This window comes from Alexandromys fortis, unplaced genomic scaffold (assembly GCF_014885135.2).
Source record: "Alexandromys fortis isolate MF-2015 unplaced genomic scaffold, M_Fortis_MF-2015_v1.1 scaffold_28, whole genome shotgun sequence".
Classification (NCBI taxonomy): Eukaryota; Metazoa; Chordata; class Mammalia; order Rodentia; family Cricetidae; genus Alexandromys; species Alexandromys fortis.
Window position 1 is genome coordinate 8,340,671 of NW_026067901.1, and position 12,775 is coordinate 8,353,445.

Genomic DNA, 12,775 nt, shown 5'->3' on the forward strand with positions numbered 1-12,775 from the left:
TTATTGAAGCCAAACTGAGCAGCCAACTGAGAACCACTACTACCTGAGTAGGGTTGCTCCAACCATTTTTATAATATTTTTTTTAATTTTTGAATTATTGTAATATGACTTTTATTAGATATGTAGTTCACAAAGATTTTATTCCATTCTGCAGCTGTTGCTTCTTCACTTGATCTTTTCCATTTCTGCATAGACATTTCATAAGTTCTAGCCTTTGAAAAGCAGAAATGGAAACAGAGTATGAAAACAGGAAGTTTGCTGTGAGATTTCATCTCAGAGGCATGTCAGAGGAGCTACTATGTACATGAAGTCTCATCAGCATGTCTACCTAAGCTTGCCCTGAACAAGAACAGCACCATGTTAACATGAAAGGGGAAAATCTCGTGAGGCCTCAACCCTAGACAAAGAATCAGCAACTAAGAAATTATTCAGAGCAAGAGGTATAGTCTTCCCTATGGAAAAAACCCAAAATTGATTACCTAATTTCAGGTAATGAACCCATGAAATGTAAATTTATACAGAGATGGTTTTATTTATATATTTAGAAATATATATGACATTCTATATTTTGGAACAGTTAAAGAAAGAGACTCTGAATTTGAAAGAAAGCAAGGGGTGCATGAGAAGGGTTGAATATGGTAAATGGAAAGGGGAAAATGACTTATTTATGTTGTGGAATATTGCTTTAACTACATAAAAATGTCCTGCATTTGTTTATGTTACATTGGTTTAATTATGTAAAGATGTGTTGCTGTTTTATCTTGCCTGCCTAAGGCAACTGATTGGTCTAATAAAAAGCTTAATGGCCAGTAGCTGGGCAGAAGAGAGATAGGTAGGTCCAGTGGGCAGAGAGAATAAGTAGGAGGAGGAATCTAGGGGGAAAATAGACAAGAGAACCAGGAAGAAAAGGAGGGGGATGCCTGGGGTCAGACAGACATACATGAAGGAAGCAGTAAAAATAGGACATACAGAATGGAAAAAAGGGAAAAAAACTGAGGTAAAACATAGATAAAGAGAAATGGGTTAAATTAAGTTATGAGAGCTAATGGGATGAGCATAAGAAAAGGCATTCATAACTAATAGTAAGACCCCATGTCTTTATTTTAGAGCTGGTTAGCAGCCAAAAAAGGAAGCCTGCAACATATTTATGCTTTAATTTCAATAGCAAAAAGGTTTTCTTTTTAGACATGAAAATCATCTTAAAACATCACAGAGACACCACTCCCGAACTGATCAGTTTTGCTGTTTCAAAAGCTTTTCCTCCCTCACAGGATATTCATATACTGTACCACATCCCACTCAGATTTAACCTCTAATTGTTATTTGGAAAAGGACAAGAACATAAATGTAACAGGCTCCAGACCATAGTAGATCCCCCAGACCTCAGCATAAAGGATTCCATGCTGGAAGTACCATTTAGGCCATAAAATCAGCACATAGACAGTATCACCTGCCAGAATAAAACAAAGACCTAATCCAGCGAAGTCTGCAAAGTCCATAGTTCTAGGAAAGTCTCTAAAAATACAAACATTTTTTCTTTTTGGCTTCTGTAATTCTGCTTCTGGCTAACTGTTCTTGTTAACTGAAGTATGGGTGATGGGGAACCTCCTTCAGCCAGTGGCCTTTGAGAGGCTGGACCAGGTGGGGTGTGGCCTTGTATACAAAAAAGCCTGCGGGACCACCCTCTTGCTCTCTCTCCCTGCTTGCCACATCTGGATGTTTGATTCCATCCCTGTTTCCTGGTTGTGATCTGTGAGTTCCCTTTTAATAAAGAACACCTTAGTATACCCTATTCGGAGCTAGTGTGGGATTATTTGATTTGCATCCCCCCACCACCACCTGACACATTTTGTTTCATCTGGCACCCAGTGTGGGGCCTGAACCCACGACCCAACCCTGAGATTAAGAGTCTCAATTCACGTTCCCGCCATCTGACATGTTCTGCTTCATATGTCAACTCAGGATATGATTTTGTGTTTAGAATTCCACCCCCAAAAAGGCTTGGGATGATGGTGGGATCCTGAACACTCAGCATAGCTACTGGTCAGCTAATAAAGACTTTCTATTGGCTTAAACCCAATGTGAGTAGTCTTCTCCGGTGGATACCCTACAACAATAAATTATGACAGTTATCTCAAAATTGATTATTTAATGTGGTTCATAATTGACATCATATGACTATATATATTTTAAAACAAAAAGAAAAATGTCAGCATTTTATTTGGACACATGTTAATGCTTTTTATGAAATAGCTACCTGAAAATATTTAGTGAAATTGCAAAATGTAGGTATAAACTCATACAATAAAGCTACATTTTGTTTGTTTGTTGTGGTTCCTTGAGAGAGAACAGATCACTTGACTGTTTATTGTCTTACCATAAAAATTACCAACTATGCAAAAAATATACAGAATATAATACTTGTAAAATGCAGGGTTCATAGTACTGTGGTTACATGTACTGGTCCACAGACATCAATGTGTTCTCTGTGTAGTATATTATGTTCAGTGGAAACACTCCAAATTAATGATATTCTTATTCTCCACAAAATATAATAGGACTTTGAAAAACATCATACCATCGTACCTGACTTGCTTGTTATGTGAGAAAATTAAAATAAGATAAATAATTCATGAATTTTTAACATTGCTAAAAATAGTCATTTAAGAAAATTATATTCGAAGAGTTATAAGAAGAATCATTCTAGAGAATTGCAAGATAATTTCAGATTTTATTTTAAGCAATTGAGGTTTTGCATATTTTGTGCTCTTTCTGTTGCAAACGTAAGTTGGAAACATAAGTACGAAAATGAAATATAAATTAGAATGGGAGCATAAGCATACCGCTCACTGTGAGAGTTTTTAAATCCATGGTCTTACACAGCACATAGTCTACAAATTAGAAAAAGGTCATGTCTTGTCATATTTTTATCTAGCTGAAAAGCTGTAAAGAATCCCCTACAGTGAAAAGGAAATATAAATGTCAAACAATCTTCTCACTAGCATAAATAGTGAGATTCTGAACAGAAGTAATAAGCAGATTAGTGTGTAAGTAAGATCCACATATCATTTATACTCACCTGCTTTGCTGAGACATTTTACAAGACTACAAACATACTTGACGGCAGTGTAATCCATTGAACTGAATGACCTACCGAACTCCTCAATGTAATCCATTGAATTGAATGCCTGAGAACTCTTCAAGGGTAACAACAGTGTACTCAACAGGAGTGAGTCAGATGTCGACATCACAGGCATATTTTATGACTTTGTAAAATGCTGGCTTGAATGGCTAGTGATTAACAAGCATGTAGGGGAGTTATTATCTATAAAAACGGAAACCTGTGTGTGTCTTTACATCTCTCCAACCAACACATCAGCCAGGCTTTCCTCACCTCCTATAGAAAATATACTCTCTAAACTCAAGGAAGAAGGATGCTTCTAGACATGGCTTCTGGTCCCTACATCCCACACAGAGACCCAGCAAATACATCAAGTCCATTTTAGGGATACCGAAGTGAAATAAAACTTTAAATAGTGAGCTGAGGATGTGAACAGCTAAGTTGTTCTGGTCAAGATGTGGTCTCACCCACGATTACCCCATCATGATCTTGGCTTCAGTCTCATCCTCTAAGGTGGCTGGACAAGTTGTTAGAACTGTTTGAAATCTCTTACTGAGAGACAAGTTCTCCCAGCAGCTGGTTCTCTTTCCTTTTCCCAACTAAAGGTTCCTGGGGAAATTCTCATTTCTTTGGGGTTTATTGTTTCAATAGCCTAAAAATCAGATTGAGATACTGAAGTGTCTTCATTTCTGCCAGGCTTGTTACATTATCATTTTTTAGAATCTTTAATTCTTTTTTTTTTTAATTGAGAAAAGGGAAAAAAAATTACCACCTCCTCCCAGCCTCCCATTTCCCTTCCCCTCCTCCCACCCTTCTTCCCCTCCCCCCACTCCTCTCCCCATCCCCCCCATTCCTCTCCCCCTCCCTCTCCAATCCAAAGAGCAATCAGGGTTCCCTACCCTGTGGAAAGTCCAAGGTCCTCCCCCCTCCGTCCATGTCTAGGAAGGTGAGCATCCAAACTGGCTAAGCTCCCACCAAGCCAGAACATGAAGTAGGATCAAAACCCCGTGCCATTGTCCTTGGCTTCTCATCAGCCCTCATTGTTCGCCATGATCAGAGAGTCCGGTTTTATCCCATGCTTTTTAAGTCACAGTCAAGCTGGCCTTGGTGAGCTCCCAATAGATCAGCCCCACTGTCTCAGTGGGTGGGTGCACCCCTCGTGGTCCTGACATCCTTGCTCATGTTCTCCCTCCATCCGCTCCTCATTGGGACCTTGGGAGCTCAGTCCAGTGCTCCAGTGTGGGTCTCTGTCTCTATCTCAACAATCTTGGGAATATACCCAAGAGATGCCCTATCATATGACAAAAGCATTTGTTCAACTATGTTCATAGCAGTATTATTTGTAATAGCCAGAACCTGGAAACAACCTAGATGCCCTTCAATAGAAGAATGGATGAAGAAAGTGTGGAATATATACACATTAGAGTACTATGCTGCGGTAAAAAACAATGACTTCTCGAATTTTGCATGCAAATGGATGGAAATAGAAAACACTATCCTGAGCGAAGTAACCCAGACCCAAAAAGATGAACATGGGATGTACTCACTCATAATTGGTTTCTAGCCATAAATAAAGTTCACAGAGTGTATACTTGGTGAACCTAAAGAAGCTAAATAAGTAGAATCTTTAATTCTTAAGAAAATTAAACACAATGAAAATGTAACCACATTTCACTAAACTTTTAGTAGTCTTTAAAGTTTGTGTAATTTTGTACCAATAAATTTTGATGAATAAGCAAAACTAGCGTTCATGACAGTGAAAAAAACTGCACACATAAAAGAGTATGTGAGCCATTATTTTTAAATAGTCATTTATTTTGTGATCTGATAAGCCTATGTTGAACAGGGAATTTGGGATAACCTAAATCGTTTCCTGGGTGCAGTCACCCAAAATGCTACCTTTAATAAGCCCCTTAGGTCTATAGCCCAACATTCTACCACAGTGAGTAGAAAACTGTTAGTTTGGCTCAGGGTAGATGGTAGAATATTCCCTACAGGGGCATACAGCAGAAAGGGCTTCTTATATATATTTAGTGCAAGAGAGAATTAGTGCACACAAACATACCTCTATTATCTCTCAGAACTTACCAACTTAGTATGAACTGTGGCAGTGAGCCAACCCTATCTGACCACTGTCCCAAAGGCCACATTGTTGCTTCTTCATGAAAGCCCCCTTCCGGCTTTATTCAGGCTACTTCATATGGAGTGAATGGTTCCTTTCATGCTATTACACACAATTGCCAAAAATGTCTGTGTGTATGATTTTCAAGAGAAGAATGCTTCTGGTGTCAGAAGAAGCACCCCTACTGAGGTTCACCAGCTTCTCTCTGCCACCTGAAATTACAGTGCTTCCAATTTATTCTGATTAACTGTGCCTGTGTGAAGCGCATGCAGGGAGCTTCACAATTCCAATTGGAGCCGCAATCGCTATTTCAAATCAAAACATCTCCCTTCCAGGGCTTTCCACTGTTATTGCCTTCAGCGTGCTGAATTATTCTGATTCTATAGCCAAATTGTGGTATCCAAAAATACCGTTAGCTTGAAGTCAGCCCTGGAGTGCAGGTTTGAGTTTGATGTCAGCTGCTCATTGTGAAGGAAAACTAAAAAGAGCCTGTGTGTTCAGAGTCTGGAAGTCTGATTAGGATTTTAGTGCTGTGGAGAGATTGAAATGTTGAAGGTCCAGAGGCTAATGGCCTTCTCTTGGGCTAGTTCTAGCTCTCCAGCACAGTCGTTCCCTGCCCACCTCCGTGTCTGAATTAGCACCTAGTGACTAATAGAGAGAAAGCTCTTAGGATCTATTAACTTAGCTGACCACTAGCTTCCACCAATATGAAATCAGAATGTCCTCAGATAGCATCTTGGCCTACCTGTCTCTCTATTGTGCTTGCTATGGTACTTTAAACTTGCCTTGATTATGACTTTCTTTGTTCTGAAAAAAATATAACAGTCATCCGGCGATGGATGGAGATAGAGACAGAGACCCACACTGGAGCAATGGACCGAGCTCCCAAGGTCCAGTTGAAGAGCAGAAAGAGGGAGAACATGAGCATGGAAGTCAGGACCACAAGAGGTGCACCCACCCACTGAGACGGTGTGGCTGATCTAAGGGGAGCTCACCAAGACCAGCTAGACTAGTACTAAACAAGCATGTGATTAAACTACTCTTTTATTAGGCCTCAGTTTTCTCATTTTAATAATGATAATAAAATATGTTGTTATCCAAGATACCCTCATTCAGGCTTATGCTGATAACTAGAGCCTTTGGGTTAAAAATTAACACAACAGGAATAACCACTGTACAGAGCAACATTCTTTTTCTTTTTTATTTAATTGCTTTTCATTTGACATACCAACCACAATTCCCCTTCCCTCCCTTTCTCCCACCCACCATCTCTCCCCTTCCCACCCCTATCCACTCCTCAGAGTGTGTAAGGCCTCCCTTAGGAGTCAGTAAAGTCTGGAATACCAAGTTGAGGCAGCAGGGTCAAGCCTGCATTAAGCCCTCCCCATGTAACAAGGCTGAGCAAGGTATCCATCCCACTGTAGGGAACAGGGTCCAAAGAGTCAACTCATGCACCAGGAATAAGATTTTCAAAATCACTTGTAGGAAATGGCTCCACAATACCTTCCACATTTCTTCAAGAGTCTGAGGATGAGAGTCTTCTACTTTTAAATTCAAGTTCTCATAGAAGGCGTTCATAAGGAATTTGTTGGCCATGCAATCAGATTAAGCAATCGGTATTGCTTAATATAGCTGGTACAAGTACAAGGTCTTCTTACCTTTAATTTTTAGTGCTGTTTGCCTTGGCCTCCCTGATCAAATGACTTTAATTATAAATGTGCTGCTGCAGTCCAAATGGCAGAGAAGTTCAAGAAGCACAAGCCTCTAGAAACACCTACTTCCTTTGCTTTCATTTCTTTCTTTATTATACAGATTTTCAAACGTTACCCCAAGAAAGATGGTAAATTAATTCTTTTTTTTCTTCACGTTTATGAAAATTTCATTTATTTACAAAAGTCATCATAGGGCATTTGGGGTGGGGTGACACAGTTCATAAAACAAAATCCACTTGAGTCTTCGTCAGTCATCAATCTTACAGTGCAAGTCAGAACAACCTTCAGAGGCTTAATACTCTCCAAATTGAACACAGGGCAAAGGAAGAAGGTTGAACAATTGTTAGGTGCTGTGGGATAATGCTCTTGTATTATTAAGATTTGTCACTTGGATTGGTTTAATAAAACCCTAATTGTCCAGTAGCCAGGCAGGAAGTACAGGCAGGGCAACAAGACTAAGAGAATTCTGGGAAGAGGAATGTCAGAGAAGTGGTTGCCAGCCAGAGGAAGCAAGATGAAAATGCCTTACTGAGAAAAGGTACCAAGCTATGTGACTAAACGTAGGTATGAATTATGGGCTAATTTAAGTTGTAACTGCTAGTTAGTAATAAACCTGAACAAAAGGCCAAACAGTTAATAATTAATATTATTCTGTGTGTTTATTTTGGACTGAATGACTGTGGGACCAGGCAGAACAGAAACTTCCATCCAGAGTTTAGGCTTATATCAAATCACTATGCAAATAGTTTTTAGAAGTTTGAAGTCAACTAAAATTCTTAATATGAGTAAATTTCTAAGCTAACACCAATGAGCTTCACTCTTGATCAAAACTAATATTTTAAATGATCAAATATTGTTCTTTTAATTATAATTGTATAATAGTGCAAATTGTGAGGTGACACAGCAAGAATTTTTTATAGACCATATAAAGGTATCAGATTGCAAAACTATCCATAAGAAGAGATAGCTGAGAATCCTTCTGGGACATTTGACATAGTATGAAGACCACACATTCCTTTCACAACCTCCCACCACACCCCCATCAGCAGTGGCTTCTTTATCTCTAATAGTGATTGCTCTGCCCTCAAAATCAACTTTGCAATGTATAACCACAAATATTAGGATTACTCTGCTAGAACTCGACTTGGTGATAACTGGGAAGAGGATGACTGTTACAGAACAGCGAACCAATAGAGAGCAGCAGTTGAGTCACAGAATCCAAAGATGCAAACATTCATCCAATAAGAGTTGGGGATAAAAGGCGCTTGGTTGTCATAGCTGCTGCTGTGGTTACTGTTTGTCTTACTGAAGAAACAACATGTTCCTGTTCCTGCTCGTACCTGCTTCTGCTCTATATCCTTTTCAGGTGTCTGTTCAGCTATGCAGTTACCCTCACTGAGGATTTTCACTGGGTCAAATGTTGAGCTGGGAATAAGATAGAAACTACTGACCAAATAACCTGACATCCAACACCAGGAAGTCTAATGGTCACCCCTCCACACTGCTGCGAATCCCCATGAGGCTTGATTTCTGCTGCCACACAAACTAAACAATTTACAGTTGAACTTCATACCAATAAACTTTAAGCACAGGTTGAATATCAATGTTGTTCCAATGTTATTTTTATGAGCAGAAAACTCTTATGTCCAGATACCAAAAATGCAGTATTATTATAAATGGGGGAAATGGTAACTGCAAAGGTAGTAAAAACAATATCAAATGTAACTGAGATTTCCTGTTCACACAAGAAGACTCAGGGATTGAATGTGACCTGTGAGGGCCAGAGCTGCCTGTGTATGAACTGCTGACTTCTCTGGAGGGAAGGTTGATGTCCTTGCACAAGAGAGGGCAAGTGCCCAGGTAAGTCTTTCGTTGTGAGGCTGTAATCCCAGTGACTGAGGAGGCTGAGGCAGAAGGACAGAGGTCTGTCAAAGTTAGTTCAGACTGGCTTAGTGTGACCCCATCTCAAAAGAAAAACATTGAAAAGAGGTCTGGGAGAATGGCTCAGTGGTAAAGCAGTTGGCCCACAAGCCTGAAGCCCTGGTTCCAACCGCAAATGGAAACAGGCCATGTTATAGTTTATCTCCTTAATATTGCTTATTGTACTAGTTTACTGCAACAGGTACATCAGTGGCATAATCCACTTGTGATAACTGCAAGTTTCAAACCTACAGATTTGATATTCTGTCCTGTGTACATGTATGAAGCCATCAACATCACCGATGTGGCAAAAATATCCTCCACATCACCCCATCATTCACTTCTTCAGTGTACCAGGATGCTCTGACTCTCTCCACACCAGCCCTTTATCTTTCAGAGAATGGTAGCCTCTTTTGTGTCATTAAAGGTTTCTTTACCTGTTTGAGTAAATGTATTATGAATTGCTCTCCAGAAACCAAAAAAACAACCTTAAATATTTATAAAATATTAGGGCCTATGAAAGAGAACCCTATTTCATATCTGGGCCATCAACCCTTTCCTAAGAGACCTACCCATCCACTCAGCTCAAACTTAAGAGTGAACGTTTCTAAACTGAAAAATACTTTGAAATCTGTCAGTGTAAGGGGTGAGCTGTGAAGCTGTCTTCCTGAAGGCCTTTCAGGAAGGTCAGAAGGACCATCTTCAACCCTGGGGGGGGGGGGGAAGCTAAGCCCTGCTCAGACTGCTCATGCACAGAGACTATTCTCGGAACCTGGCAAGAAAGCCTCAACCGATGGACAATAAGATACCTTTCTTTGGAACCTTTTAAGTTCTGAAACTCATATCTGGTGCACCTTCATCAGAAAGAATAACAGAAGCAAGACTGCAAACAAGGGACGAGAGAATAATGCAATCGCAGACTAAGGTCTACTTGTGTCTCTCTTTTCTAAATTTTAGAGAAAAAAAATAAAAAGTGGTTGTCTTTTCGGTCATGAAAACTTGTTGGAGAGGCAAACAATGGTTTGGGCTTCCTGCAACTGGAGTTTCAGTAATTCCTGGTTGGTGAGACAGCAAGCACAGACAGACTTTCAACTCTGATTGCCACTGCCTTTTAACAAGGTCTCGCCTGTGTTTAGTTACATAAACACTGCAACCATGGAAGTCTGTGGAAGGTTTGGGCTCTTTCCATCAGTGCAAACACAGTATCTTTATCCCAATAAATATCTTCTGAGGATTGGAGTCTGGTCTTTTTAGGAGCTGGTATCATTTACTTGAAACCCAAAATTATGCAGGTAATCTGTCTGCTGCCAAGCCTCATAACCTGAGTTTGGCTCCAGGGACCCACATGGTGGAATGAGAGACTCACCCCACGGGTTGCCCTCTGACTTCCACAGGCAATTTGCCCAAGCACTCAAATGTACAGATAAAGAAGTGTAATAAAATTTAAAATACAAATGTGTAGCACTCATGTAGTACTCCCAAGTCAAAGAAAGTGCGAGTAAACCTCTTCAACTTGACTCCAGATAGAAATCCGTTCTAAATGGATAAGGATCAGCAAAATCATTTCGCTATAACCTCTGTGATGGATTGTTATTAGTGGCAATTTGACACAATGTAGAATCACAATGAATGAGTTGTGGACAAAGGAGTTTGGGGGCATGCCTATGAGGATTTTCTAAACTGTATTAACTGAAGTGGGAAGACCCACCCTCCTGGAGGTGAAATCATGTCTTAGAATGGAGCCTGGCCTGGGTGGCCGAGAAGAGAGCAGGCTGAGCATGAGTAAGCATGCGTTGACTCACTTCTCTCTGCTCTGGACTGTGAATGCCATGTCACCCCATCACCTCCAGCTCCTGCAAACTTTCTCTCCCGCAGAGATTGACTGTAGCCTGGAGCTGGGAGCTCAATAAATTCTTTCTTCCGTACCTAGCTTTAGTCATGCTATTTCATCATAACCACAGAAAAGAGACTAAGAATAGGGCACCTGCTCTTTAAAACTTCTCATTATTTTCATACTTTGTCTATTACAGTCATAGGCATAGGTACCTTAATTTAGATCCATTTTGGTGAGTAGCATCTCAAGTACCACTGCCCTTAGCATTCATTGTTTTGGCTGGTATTTATAGTATAGCAATTCTGTACTGGGGATTTAGCTGCATCCTGAAGGGGCTACAATGGTAAGAAGAAAGAAATGTGCAATAAAAATCTAGCGTGAAATAGCCTACAGTTAAGGAGGAGGATGCAGTCAAAGCTGCACTCATCATTAAAATCTTTGAAGATTGTCAAATTAGCCCAATTCTTGTTCTTCAGAATAAGGAAGTTTGATAGCTGGGATTATTTTGAATTTGAGAATCAATTCTAAAATATAACAAAAATAAATAAAAACTCTGAATGTCTTCGACTAGGAATGTTCTGATTTAACCCTTTGTAGCATCTGGGCACATAAAGTCCTTATTAGGGCTCTGGCTTTGTTTCTGACAAGGAAATCTGCAGCTAACTAAGCTGACATCAAAGGAGAGTTGGGGTGGCTTAGATAACCCAAAACAAAATTTAACATAGAATCAACCATTGGATCCTCACAATTACAAAATCGTAAAGTTTAATTTACATCAATTTATTGTTTGCTAGAAGTTTTGAAGCCTACGTTATTTTTTTTTCACAGAATTATGTGGGAGTAAAAATTTAGGGCAAAGAAATGCTGCCTTAATTTTTCTATATTTAAGTAAAATGGAATACAATGATAATTTTCTTAAAGAACAATTTGTTGCCATGCAAGCTACATGTTATGTGGCATAATGAACATGGTTTTCTTCTGCAGCATAAAACCCTATAAAGAACTCTTTAGTAATGTCTCATGCCCTAGGAAATCAAAGCATGCTTGTACTAAGTCCCTAAAGTCATCATAGTTAAGTAAGATCACAGAGCTGTCTTCTCAGGTAGCTGGAGGAGTGTGGGCACCTACCTATTAGGAGAGTTTTGTTTTACTCTCTGGAACTAATGCCTGGGGCTTAACTGAAAGGCGCAAGAGGCAGCTAAATTCAGTGCTGAGTAGGAAGAAGAAATTTAAAAAAAAAAAAAAACACAGAAATTCTGGAAACAGACTGAGGAGGGAATGATTAAATATCAAAGAAGGATTTTCAGTTGATTGGCATGTAATATGACCCTCAGACCACAGCAACCCAGTACAATTTCCCAGACATTCCCATTTGTTCCTTGATAATTTTGAGACAGTAGATATCTGGAGAGGATAAAGTCTATATTTTCTTTACCTGAAATGTAAACAATGGGAAAATATGATTCTCAACTCCCACTCATTATGACCAAATCAATAAGATATTTTTCAGGTCCCTTTAACCTCTCCTTCACATGTGTCTCTTGATTTTGTCGTGATATTCATGTATGCATGCGTATGTTTCTTACCATAACCCCAGCCTGTTATTTGACTGCCTGTGCTGAAAACTGTCTGTTTGAAGAGTATATCGTTTATTATGATTAAATATCAGAATGTTTAATCTATCAAAAGCACTTACCAATCTGGCCCATGTCTGTCACTGAGCAGTTTTTCTGTGTTCTGCACAATGTGAGTTTTAAACAAAAGATTTTTTTGTTTGTTTTTGTTTTTTTAAGTATTTTTTTAATTCATTTTACATTCCAACCAAGGTTCTCCCTCCCACTCTTCCTCTTATCTGCTCTCACCTCCCCCCACCCAATCCAACCCCACGTACTTCTCTCAACAGATAAGGACTCCCAAGGGAAGTCTATAAGGTTTGGTACATTAATTTGGGCCAGAACCAAGCCCCTCCTCTCTGCATTAAGTCTAACCGTGTTATCTCCAAGTCTAACCGTGTTATCTCCTCAAAGGGAATGGGCTCTAACAGGCTAGCTCCTGCACTAGAGATA